We start from the raw sequence: 14,317 nt of genomic DNA on the forward strand, positions 1-14,317 counted from the left end.
GTATATAATTGATTAATTTCAGTGGATGGCAACTTGCTGACCGTGTACAAGTTCCCAAAACACACAGTCCCGCTTATGCATGTACACTTAAAACTAGAACTAAAATTCACAGTCCTGCTCATGCACGTACATGTAAAATCAAATTTTTTTAACAGGCTACCAGTTTTTAAATAAAAATTCGTCTTTGGAGTAGTAAGAGTAATCTCAAAGAAATTATTTTTTAAGTTATATTTAAAACTTTCTTTACTACCTGTCAGAGTTTATGTGTCTGGACAAATGATCAAACTTTTCTGTTGGTGGCTATTGAACTACTCTGAGCCGGTGGCAGCTTTCGTAGTGAGTAATAATGATCATTTTTTCTCCTGGTGTTGTAGTTATTGACATTACAATATTTCTCAAGTTGTGATGGATTACTTATGAGGAATTTCATTAGCAAATATGTATACATTGTGAAGCTGAAGTTAAAATGCCTAACTCCTGGAAGAGGTACCTGCAAAACGACTGTATTATACTTTCTGTCCGCTTTTATGCAATCAACATTTTCTTTGTAAGTGTTGAGCTACGGCACAAAAGTATTCAATGAGACGTGATTGATTGGACACATGTAAAAAAGGTTGTAAGGTTGATTCGTTTGCTTCCAACTCTAGCAATTATCCGGAAGAAGAAGTAGGTGAACTTCATTGTTTGAGCTGCTTAGTAATACTTTTCTCCCAGTTCATATTTTCATTATAATTTACAGCCAAAAATCTGGAAAATTCTATCCTGTTTACGGTCTCCTGTTCAAGAGCTACATTAATTTTTGGTACGTCTCTATTTGCTGTACAGAACTAAAAAGATGTAGTGTGTTTGCTCAAAATAAAGGAACATACCACATTCGCCCAGACTCTTAGCATTGGAACGTTGTGCCTGACAAGGACTCGAACCACTATTTTCTACTTATCAAGATCAAACCGAAGCTTTTATTAACGTTTCCACCTACGATTTCCAAATACTAGCGAGAGAGTCTTCCGTGGGGTATGTGAGAATAGCACCACTTGGACAGTGAAGTCGGTCGAGGACATTAGTTTACCACGTTACATGGCATTTCATTTAATTGAATTAAATGCGTAGGAAGAAACATGAGTGGTAACGGAAGTCTGAGTCAGACCTGGAGGCGTGTTCACGCAGCTAATGCTTGCGGCGAGTGTCCGCGAAAAGCAAGGAATCCGCAGTCGAGTTCTGGTTTTCTACTGATTTCCAGTTGTCGCTGCGCGCTCATACAACATTAGCAACATGTTTTCATTTTATGAATCGTGTAATTGTTAACTGACTGCCACAACAAGAAGGACGAGGAGTATCTGTTCGACTCATGCCATAACCTAAAGTTATTCCCTTGTAACTAGTACGCTAAGCGAGATCAACTGTTCTTCTAGGAAGACAATTTTGTTCTAAGGTATAAACCAATTCTACACAGTTTGTATTGCAGCTTCTTTTGCTTCTTCTATAGTGGGTAATTAATATGGTAGTATGAACTACTCAAAACTACATGGCTAAATGTAGCTGTCCTGTTTGGAAACTAAGCAGCCATAGCAATCATAGAAAATTTTTAAACCTGCAGTGCGATAAACGTGAATTTATAAGGGAGATATTGAAAACTAAGTGGATGAAAATGTGGTATCGGTGTTCGATACCACACTTGTTATGGGTTGCAGTTATCGACCGCGGCCCGTATTAGTATCGTATCAAGTTTCTAGCGAGCTCTCGTCCACCCTTGCTCGGGACGCCAAGGAGTAAAGTAGCATAGCCTTCAGCTGATAGGAAGCAACCTCTAACAAGGCGCTTGGTAACATATGGCCTAAGTGAGGCCGCAATAGCTATCTGTTTACAATTATGTGGATGCAACCAAGAAGAATCCTGTACAACCAGTTAAGTACAATATATATAATTTTTTACCAACTACTTCTAATTATTTTAGTCGTTGCAGATCCAGACCATTTAGCCAGCACCTTATCGACGTTACTGACAAACCTGCTGTGATTTATATGTTTCTATTTATCATTGGCCACCAGTCAACATTGGCCACGACTCGTTCGTCGTCATCGTAACAGAAAACGTCGAAGGAACATTATGTATGTTACACATTAGGAAGTCAAAACTGATGGTGGGTTATAACTGACTGGGGCTGCTAATAAACTCTTCGATAAACACCATAAAATTCCTAAAAAAGAAGGCAAACCTAAAATTAGACAAAATTTTGTTGATGAGGATGAGATTAGCTTGGAAGATGAAAGGATTCAGTAACAGGATATTAATAAAATATTTTTTTATGCAGATACATCGCATTACTGAATTCAAAAACGTTAGTTGTCCCTTGGTTTAAATTTAGTTATGAACAGTAGATTTCTTCATAATCGATTGAAATACTTTACTGGTTCGGTGTTTTCTAATACTTTGATTAGCGTATCAGTTCCGCAAGAGTTATATCTAATAACTCGATTTTATAATAAACCGACGTTGCGGTTGCATAACATCGCTGGCTAGTACGCTCCGATCTCAGACCACCGTGCAATATGAAAGCGACCTACACGAAAGGAGTAAGATCAGTTAAACCTAAACTTCCTTCTTGTTTCCTCCGCTGGGAACTAAGTACGTGTACCAGCAAAGCAGAGAAGGAACTGGAACTGATAACGATATTATTTAAAGGTCACCACCTACGCCTCTCGGGAAATTGCGTTTGATACACTAAAAGTCACTAGGTAACCTGATACATATCACTTGTCAAGATAAGCCCACATCCCCCCCCCCCCCCCCCCACGCTCTTCCGCTGCACGCACGTGCGACATAAAAATGGCAGGAAAATGAAGGTCATCCATCCACTGCGAGAGTTCTGCCTCAGATGATCTAGGCCAAGGTTACCCTCTCCCCAATGATCAAGACCAATAGTATGACTTAAAGATGTAGGGAAATCAAAGTTCCCCTTTTCTCGCTTGGCCAATCAGTTAACTTAAAACTAGTTCTCCCCTCCATCTCATCCCTTTTATTACTACTCCAATTGCGTGAGTATCGTCATTCGAGATTTGTACACTTCTGCGCCCACATGCTTCCAAGGTTGTTTCGAATACAATGCAGAAGAGTCGCTGGAAGACCTTACACATCCTCCATACAGTCCCAATCCCTCCCCATTGTGATTTCCATATTTCTGGAGCCCTGAAGAAAGACATTCATAGCTATTGGTTTGCTTTGGAAGAAGAGGTGCACGTCTATGTAAAATCATGGTTCTGTAGACAACCACAAACATTTTTCCATGAAGGCAATGACCATCTCGTCTCACTATAGAATAAATGCATTAACAGTTATGTTGATTACTTTCAAATAATAAACAGTTTACTTACTATTTTCCATGTGTCTCATACTCATTTGACTGTCTTTTATATTATTCATTTATTAATATATTCTATCAGCTTTTACTTACGTTTTTTTTTTTTCCAACAGCGCGCACCCACCTGATATACCACTAGCTGAAATGTTGGACCAAGACACAGGTGTTCGAGATTCTGTTGATTGTAGCATCACAGCAGCAGCATCCAGTAGTCGACATAACCGATTTATCGGATCTGCTTTTCAAATATCCTGTGCCACAGTTGGCGTTTGCTTTCCAGGAGCAGCAGCTGTTGGAGTTTCCTCAACCTGCAGTTAAATGGTTGCAGAATACTGCTATTTGCCGATACCTACAACGCGACTTCCAGAGGATCGAAAAGTGTGAACGTAGCCCTAGCACTGGATGGTGATTTGGACGTAATAATTGAAACTGAGAATATTCAACTATTGGTGCTAAAGTGCAGTATACGTGGTATGAGTGGGACTCTCTACGTAGCATACTGGAATACATTAAAAGGAAGATGACGACCGATTAAGACCCGAAGTGTATTCCTATTGATGTCCATAAGTTTGACAGAAAGGTGCCCAATGTCGGTATGTGTGGAGAAGCAAAGCTGGAATTAACTTCTGGAGACTCATGCGTTCACATTAAACATCCGAGTGTTGTGAACTTCGATGAAGTATAAAGTGCATTAGCAGTCACTACAGACAAGCTGAATCGTTTGTAGCTGAATTTCACAGCCATATTGTATGACTCTGCAAGGTATCTGTGTTAGCACAGCCTACATATTGTGTTAAAAAAGTAAAAAAATTCCAGTGGTCACGCAGTATCATACTGTGCTCTCATAAGAATAAATTCCGTAGAAGCAGAATTTACTGATGGAATGCCTATGTATATGAATGCTCCTATAGAGGTTAATGTGATACACGGCGTTTTCAAGACATACAGAAAACAAGTGTTTGCGAAATACTGCCATAAAACAAAATCACTGTAATTTTTTAACCATTATGATGGGTGACAATGTAAATAAGTATATATAATAAAACTGATATTTCCTACAAAACTGTTTAATTCCTTCCTCCTCATCCTATCCTGTCATTCAGATGTTTGGAAAAGATGTGTATCTCCTCAGAACGGCTCGCTGAAAGACATATATGTGGCCACCCATGGCAGAAGCTGCGGCAACCTCGATAAGGAGAAGAAGCAAGCAGGTGTCAGCTGATCTGCCAGCAATGGTAAGAAGCATCCCATGTACCTGATAGATGAGAGCGAGAGAGAGAGAGGTGGAGAAAGAACACTCTTTACCTCTTCAGATAATTGCCAAGGAGATAACAGTTCTTCCGGCCAGAACTTGCGGCCGCGTCACCTGTGAACGACACCAACTCTTCCCAGCGCTCACACACATACCTGAGAGGCAATAGTCACTGATTTCTCCACTCTTTTCTATCATTCAAATGTGAATTGAAAGCTAATAAAGATCTGAAGTCATTGTGGCTCAGTGAGTATGATGTCGGATTCTTAAACTGAAATAGTTCCTATTTCAATAGTCCCACCAACCTGCTAAGCAGCAATAACTACACATATTATTATTATTTTTTAAGAAAGAGAGAAAAAATAATACATCGAGATACCTTTTTTTTTATTTGTTCCTCTTTACCACCTTCACGATGCAGTTTAATTGGAGGAGATACATCAGTCTGATATTTTCATTCTGACTATAATGCTTAGAAATGCTTAAAAATAAGCACATCAGCCTTAAACACTTCAGTTGCCAGTGAAATCTGTGTGAAACATCACACACAATAGAACGAGTTATGTAGGAAACAAATGACAGTCAACTGCATTCGACTACGACACCATCCTATAATTTTCTTACAAATGTCTAAAAGCAGTTTACACACATTTTTCCATTTTGTCAGCTGTAGTGTCAAGTATCATAAACTTGTTCGTGTTTTCAATGGTATTTTCATGAGCGATAATGATGAAATGAGAATCCGAAGCCCACAGTATTTTTTCTTTTGTACGTGAAAAAAATCAAAGACAATATGAATTAATCTTGTGTTTTAAAAGTTGCATACACTGCTTCCAATATTACATATTTACAACAATTGGTAAAGCATTCATTCAGTAGTGTAAGAACTCCCGAATGGTAAACATGTTGAAATGTGTAGCACCACACCCTGTCTCGACACAGCCATCACATAAGTATTAGTGGTGATGACGACGACGATGATGATTATTATGATAAATACGAATGTATTTGCAAAAAAAGAAATAGAATTGTAATTGATAATTTTTTTTCTTGTAGATGAGGCAGATTCATCACAGCAGCTCGACGTGAAAATTATTCTGTTCAGTATGATATAGTTTAAAGGGCAGTAGCAATAAATATGTAAATGACGAAATTATGTAGAGTCCTGAGCTCTACCCTTAGGTGGCTTTCAGAAATCCTCAGTACAGTGATATAAAACTCATATTATCCTTGGATGAGTGGTTCACCTACGCAGTACCTCAATACAAATTCCTGCCGTATTCCACGGAAATGCTGTCTTCCTTAGTGATATTAGGTGATCATATGACCTCCTCAGGGGACTTCCCACGTACAGTGAAACTGTTTGACGACAGAGAGTGTACTCGTATAGAAGAGGCTACATCTAAAAATCTAATGTGCGCCTGTTACGCAGGCCAGGATACTCTAGAAAAGCGTCTGAGCTGCCAGCCTATATCTACAATTTCTACAAGAATATCTGGATCAATTTGTTGGACTTAGCGCAAAAAACTCTTCATTCATTGGAAGAAATCATGGCAAACTTTACAATTTATGGTGTGCATCAATACAAGCAAATATGTTTGAACCAACTGTGGCAGACGTAGGTACAGAACTACATTCTTATTTAAGCACGTTCATATATCCTGCTTTATGTAAGAATTTATGAATAAACAAATGTGTAAGAGCTACATGTGTCATTTACTTCCCTATAGACTAGAGTGTGGGCTGATATAAATTCAGTCGTCACAATGACCGAGAGGATGGATCCTCCTCGTAGCACAAAGACTTCATAGCAACTGGCTTGTCCAACAATGAAACTGAAAACCAGAAGAAGAAGATGATAAATGGATCACCCCTTTCCAGTAATATATGGATTATCATTGTAGGCCCATCCGGATGTGACAAAACTAATGTTACGTCATTGCTAACACATCCTGATGGGACCTGCTTCGAGCATGTGTACACATTTCCAAAAACTTTACTTCCGCCCAAATACCAGCTATTACAGAATATCCTGGACTGCATCGATGTTGTAACATTCACGACATACAGCTAAAGTAGTGATGTCCCAGCACCTGAAAAAGTAAAGCCAATGTTGCTTTGGAAAAACAGGATCAAACACCAAAATATTTTTGTTTTGGCAGCCATATGAGGGTTAACGTCTTTTGTTTGAGCAGGAAATGATGGAATCACACTCAGGGAAGGCGTCTGTTATTGATAAAATAAGAAAATTAAATGATTGGCGATTTACACGAAACTTGAAGGAGTTTGTTTAAAAGATAGTGTAGCAATGCGTAACTGTGACAGTGTATTGTATACTATGCATATAATTCTGTAAACATGTCATGCACTCATTTTTAAGGAATGAACACGAGCTGCTGTGTCGTCCTGACAAGACACAGCCGGGGCAAAAGCGCCACAGGCGCAAACATGCGAGCTGGTGCCAGTGCCATAGAGACTCACCACTTGCGCGAGTTCCACCAGCCCCACGGGCGGCGCTTAGTAATTGCCGGCCGAGTACAATCTGCTAATGACCGGACGACAACGGGCAGAAGCCTAATCGGAAGAGAGTAGAGCACCTCCCGCTCACTTGGTTCTAGATCACCGTCCAGGGCTGACTTAGATAGGGGACGTCGTTTAGTGAACTCTTAGAAGTGAGCAGACAGTTGTTCTAAATTCATATTTGTTATGTACTGTGGGAACAAGGCCCCCGGAGTAGACAACATTCCATTAGAACTACTGACGGCCTTGGGAGAGCCAGTCATGACAAAACTCTACCAGCTGGTGAGCAAGATGTATGAGACAGGCCAAATACCCTCAGACTTCAAGAAGAATATAATAATTCCAATCCCAAAGAAAGCAGGTGCTGACAGATGTGAAAATTACCGAACTATCAGTTTAATAAGTCACAGCTGCAAAATACTAACGCGAATTCTTTACAGACGAATGGAAAAACTGGTAGATGCGGACCTCGGGGAGGATCAGTTTGGATTCCGTCGAAATGTTGGAACACGTGAGGCAATACTGACCTTACGACTTATCTTAGAAGAAAGATTAAGAAAAGGCAAACCTACGTTTCTAGCATTTGTAGACTTAGAGAAAGCTTTTGACAATGTTGACTGGAATACTCTTTTTCAAATTCTAAAGGTGGCAGGGGTAAAATACACGGAGCGAAAGGCTATTTACAATTTGTACAGGAACCAGATGGCAGTCATAAGAGTCGAGGGGCATGAAAGGGAAGCAGTGGTTGGGAAAGGAGTGAGACAGGGTTGTAGCCTCTCCCCGATGTTATTCAATCTGTATATTGAGCAAGCAGTAAAGGAAACAAAAGAAAAATTTGGAGTAGGTATTAAAATTCATGGAGACGAAGTAAAAACTTTGAGGTTCGCCGATGACATTGTAATTCTGTCAGAGACGGCAAAGGACTTGGAAGGACAGTTGAACGGAATGGACAGTGTCTTGAAAGGAGGATATAAGATGAACATCAACAAAAGCAAAACGAGGATAATGGAATGTAGTCAAATTAAATCGGGTGTTGCTGAGGGAATTAGGTTAGGAAATGAGACACTTAAAGTAGTAAAGGAGTTTTGCTATTTAGGAAGTAAAATAACTGATGATGGTCGAAGTAGAGAGGATATAAAATGTAGACTGGCAATGGCAAGGAAAGCGTTTCTGAAGAAGAGAAATTTGTTAACATCGAATATAGATTTAAGTGTCAGGAAGTCATTTCTGAAAATATTTGTTTGGAGTGTAGCCATGTATGGAAGTGAAACATGGACGATAACTAGTTTGGATAAGAAGAGAATAGAAGCTTTCGAAATGTGGTGCTACAGAAGAATACTGAAGATAAGGTGGATAGATCACGTAACTAATGAGGAGGTATTGAATAGGATTGGGGAGAAGAGAAGTTTGTGGCACAACTTGACTAGAAGAAGGGATCGGTTGGTAGGACATGTTTTGAGGCATCAAGGGATCACCAATTTAGCATTGGAGGGCAGTGTGGAGGGTAAAAATCGTAGAGGGAGACCGAGAGATGAGTACACTAAGCAGATTCAGAAGGATGTAGGTTGCAGTAGGTACTGGGAGATGAAGAAGCTTGCACAGGATAGAGTAGCATGGAGAGCTGCATCAAACCAGTCTCAGGACTGAAGACCACAACAACAACACTGTGAGGTACTTGCCATTGAGGGCCACTTTGTCTTTTACTACATGCAATGTTGCAGACTTCATTATCCGATAAGTCACAAAGATAAGTAAAGCTTTTTAACTCTTTTGTGTGACTTTGTTACTAATTTGTTGGAGCATAGGTATGTAACAGTGGCAGGGAGAAATTGTCTTAGCGGTGTACTGCACCAGAAGCCGTTTCACGAAGTCTCAAACTCGGCCTAGTGTAACAACATTGGCAACTTGTCATCCACAGCAGTTGCGACGAGGCCCTTCCTGAACTGGCGACAGGGTTTACAAAACGATCCAAACATACCTTTACACATAAATAGAAAAACTCAAGCAATCAAAAGAAAACCTTAACAGCAGTAGTACAGAAATTGAAAATATCAATGAAACTCTTAAATATCACACTACTAAAGTGGAAACATTGGGAGAAGTTATGAAAACAGTAAATATAAACGTCCATGATATACTTCTGTAGAGCCGTAAGTTAAGTGTTTACCTGTTTCTATTTTCCTCGTAGTGCATTTGTTAGATTTCGCGCGTGCTTTTGTGTTTAAGAGGTCCAATCCCGTGTTTTTGTAAGGGTGAATTGTTTAAGTCTTTAGCGCAATAGTTGCTCAGTGAGCAGCCAGCTACATAGCTAATTAATGCATCAGCGTTCATTGGTGACACAACAGGAGGGTAGGAATTTGCATGTCCAGGATTCTGTCTGCTTTTATAGTTTATTTCTTCAACTAGTGTTGTTAGGATGGTTAGGATGTGTGCATGCATGGCGTCTGCTGATGAATGGCATCACATTGTGTTCAGTGCTGAGTCGCTGCTCCGCTCTCCCTTATATGACCATCGGTGGCGAGTATGACTGCCTCCAAGGGAGAGAGCCAAATCTTACAGTATTTTGCAAAGACTCAGCGTCACGATCAGGGGAGCCATGGGGTATAACTTCAGGTCACTAATGACTGGAATTGAAAGAACTCTGATTACGGAATAGTATGTGACGGACATCCTGCGTCCGTATGTATTACGTCACATGCAACAGTATCGTGAAACCGTTTTGTGTTGTTTTTTTTATTTATTTTTTAACAGGCAATGATGCTCACCCACACATGGAAACCTGTCACTATGAACTGGTTGCGTGATGCTGCTGTGCTCCCATGGCCAACTAGACTACAAGATATGTCACCAACAGAATTAAGTGTAGGACCAGCTCGGATGTCAACCCCGTCCCAGTGTCAGTGTCCCGGATATCCAGGGCCAGTTGAAACAGTTGTATGCCAACATGTCTCTAGAGACGATTCAACAGCTTTATGACAGCTAACGCGTGTGTATCCAGGCCAGAGGGGATGCAACGTCTTTCTGATAAGTGGGCTCATACTGCCAAGTTCTATGTAAATTTACCTCGATTTTGTAATCGGTGAAGTAACATCACATTCCCTGTCTACTCGTAAAGTTTAATTTCGTTTTCTCCTCCCCTTCTGTGTCCGTCATCTTTTTTTCGTCGGGTGGTGCAGTAAGCAAGAGATTTAACAATATTCTAACATTTACGAGTCGGGCAACAATTACTATGCCTATTTGTAAATAATCGAAATTAATCTTTGTGGCTAGCTACTGTCAGTCTACGGTACCTAGAGTTTCCTTTTCGTGTTAGTTTCAGGGACTTCGAGGTGTACTATCGTCTTTACACTGAGGAACCAAGGAAACTGGCACATCTCCCTAATATCGTGTAGGGCTCACGCGAACACGCAGAAGTGCCGCAACACGACGTGGCATGGACTCGACTAATGTCTGAAGTAGTGCTGGAGGGAACTGACACCATGAATCCTGCAGGGAAGCTCATAAATCCGTAGGAGTACGAGAGGGTGGAGGTCTCTTCTGAACAGCGCGTTGGAAGCCAACTCAGATATGCTCAGTAATGTTCATGTCTGGGGAGTTTAGTGGCCAGAGAAAGTGTTTAACCTCATTGGAGTGTTCCTGCAGCCACTTTGTAGCAATTCTGGACGTGTGGGCTGTTGCAAGTCCGTCGCAATGCAGAATGGACGTGAATGGACGCAAGTGATCAGGCAGGATCCTTACATACGTGTCACCTGTTACAGTCGTATCTAGAAGTATCAGGGGTCTGATATCGTTCCAAATGCACATGCCCCATACCATTACAGAGCCTGCATCAGCGTGAACAGTCCCATGCTGACATGTAGGGTCCAGGAATGATGAGATTGTCTCCATACTCGTACACGTCCATCGACTCGATACAATTTGAAACGAGATTTGTCCGTTCAGGCAACACGATTCCAGTCCTCGACAGTCCAATGTCAGTGTTGACGGGCCCAGGCGAGGCGTAAAGCTTTGTGTCGTGCAGCCATCAAGAGTACTCGAGTGGGACTTTGGTTCCGAAAGCCCATATTGATAATGTTTCATTAAATGATTCGCAAGCTGACACTTGTTGATGGCCCAGCATCGAAATCTGCAGCAATCTGCGGGAGGGTTGCACTTCTGTCACGTTGAACGATTCTCTTCAGTCGTCATTGTTCCCGTTCCTGCAGGATTTTCTTCCGGCCGCAGCGATGTCGGAGGTTTGATGTTTTTCCGGATTTATGTTATCCACTGAATACTCATGAAATAGTCGTACGCGAAAATCCCCACCTCAACGCTACCTCGGAGATGGTGTGTCCCATCGTTCGTGCGCCGTCTATAACGCCACGTTCAAACTCACTTAAGTCTTGATAATCTGCCATTGTAGCCAGACACTTATTGTCTTACCTAGGCGTCGCCGACCGCAGCGCCGTATTCTGCCTGTTTACATATCTCTATTTTTAATAAACATGCCTCTACCAGTTTCTTTGGCGCTTCATTGTACATTTGGACAACCTGTGCAGTCTCTCTTTCAAAATCTTGCTGTGACGTATTTACTCGTTCTGTGCATATCTGGGGCGACCTGCCTTAGTTTCCTCACCCTGGATATTACCCTCTATGACGAATGTCGGTAGCCGTTGTTCAGCAAGGGCTATGGATGATTTAAGTAGCGAATAAACAACAAATTCTACACACTGTTAATTCTGTATCCGATCGACAGGCGGCACATTAACGCAATAACACAAATCGTCCGAAATGGGATTCAGAGCATTGTATTGTCCTCTCTTACCGACAATGTGACCAATCAACTACTGACAAGAGAAGGTCAGGGGGTCGGTAACAGGTTTCCCCTCTCTACTAAAGCTCTCCATTTACGTATCCCTCTGCAAAGCTGTACACTGGTCACAACACGTCAGGTGGATTTACCTTCACTGTTAGAGTAGATGCGATTATCTCTGTGGTGTGGAAGTGTAATTCCAAGGTTAGTAACTGCGTCACCCTAGACAATGAGACAGGTATAATTGTGAAACTGTTAGTGGAGTACTTTGGTACTGCAGAACATGTACTTCAATGAGAAGAGCATGTTATTTATGAACAGATTCAGCAACAGTTGACAGAAGAAGATGCTGTGATAGCAGAGGTTACTAAATTTTTAATAGACGAAAAGGCATCAGATGAATAGGCATCAGACGAAGAGGTTCAAATGGTTCAAATGGCTCTAAGCACTATGGAACTTAACATCTGAGGTCATCAGTCCCCTAGACTTAGAACTACTTATACCTAACTAACTTAAGGGCATCACACACATCCATGACCGAGGCAGGATTCGAACCTGCGACCGTTGCAGCAGCGCGGTTCCAGACTGAAGCGCCTAGACGAAGAGGTACCAGATGAAGAGGCATCAAATGAAGGAAATGATAGTGTCATAGCAGTGAGGGATGAAGGAGTGGCATCAGTGGCGGATTTCCAGGGAAGCAGCGAATCATATTGTCTGCTGTCCCCTTCAAGAAAACGAACGTAGTTTGCAGAACGATATCTGATGATGCGAACAAAATATGTACTAAACAACAAGGGGAAAAAGATGGAGAAGTTGATACTCCCCTCCCCGTCTGCGTCGTCCTCGATTAGTAGCTGATATGACACCGCGCCCGAAAATTGCTACAGTGTTGGCATAGGAAAGGAAAAGAGAGCAGAGACTGTATTACAAAACTTTGAAGACAAGCTAAAACAACGTTATTCGTCTGCCCAAAAATTCGGCAGGATATTATAAATCGTGAGTTACGTGATCATTTTGTAGGAAAGAGATAGGAAAGCGCAGTAAAACATACTGTGCGTTGAGGCTTTGGGGGACTGAAAGTAAAGAAGAGTATTGATCCTCACAATTCACTACAGTTCATGGCTTACAACCTGTGCGTAAAAAAATTTAAATTTAAGAATAAGATTTCCTGTTACGCCCAATGAGCCACCAAGTTATCAAGCGGTTGGTTGAAGGGAATGCTGATGTTCAACAAAAAGCTTATGAATGCGTGTGATAAATCTCAGTGAGGAAAAACGTTTGTCGCCAGATCAATGCCGATCAATCAAAATTTAATAAAGAGTCACGACCTGGACGGACCTTAGCAGTGAAGGACGCAAATACGTCTTTGGTGCGGTTGGTTCAGTCGTTTGTGTATTTCCAGCTCTCGGCAGTGGAATTTTCCAGTTCAATGAAATTTTCATTTTTTTCAATGTGGCTACACCATACACTTTCCTGGTGCACTTCAAACGCCCTTGGAGCGCCGCTGCGAAGTAGGATTAAAGGAAGAATGTTTCGATGAGAACTATGGCCAATCTGATTTCATCAAATGTGCACATTGCGACAACGATTTTATTGTTGATTTGCGTTGTTTTATGCCTACGATAGTGAAGTCAAGTAATTAAATTGTATTACAGAGTATTTCATGTCATATTATTGACTATTTGCTTCAAATAATTCAGTTGTGTAATAAATCATTCATACTTACAGTATTCTCATCGAAACTTTGACGTCTGATATCCCCTGTTCTAATAGTCCATAGCAGCTGTAATTTTAATTGGTGTATGTATATTTTCTTGCTCTGTTAACTGCGCCTAATGCGAAAATAATTTGCGCGACAACATATGTGACCTTTCCTTGTGAAATGCTGAGATAATACGCCAACAAGTCCAACGAACACGTAATCCAAATACTTTCATGCCATTGTAGCACATTTACTCCTCGCTCATAAATCGAAAGGAACAGGGCAGGAAATCTCTGATATTGATGGAGGTACCCTCCGCCACGTAGTGCGCTGAGGCTTGCAGAATACGTAAGTTCAGGCGACAAAAATTTAGTCACTCTCTTAAACGAACACACTGGTCACTCTTGGAAAGCTGGAAATGAAGGCCTGCTTCTGTGACCGAAAGGTTCTAGGCGCTTGTAAAGGAACTGAAAATATTGTGATTTAATCGCAGAGGTGCTGAAAAATTGTTCCAGTGACACACCAGAGAAATATCTGGTAAACTTTTTATCTTTGAGAGACATAGGAACAATTTCGCCTTTCGTTTTTTGTTTCTTGTATGAACGACTACTTTTTGTTCTGATGGGCTGGTGGGATGTCGTACTGTCTAATTACTGGTGTGTATGTGTGTGGTAAATGAATGAGTTAAAAGAC

Source organism: Schistocerca gregaria, chromosome 4, assembly GCF_023897955.1.
Source record: "Schistocerca gregaria isolate iqSchGreg1 chromosome 4, iqSchGreg1.2, whole genome shotgun sequence".
Taxonomy (NCBI): Eukaryota; Metazoa; Arthropoda; class Insecta; order Orthoptera; family Acrididae; genus Schistocerca; species Schistocerca gregaria.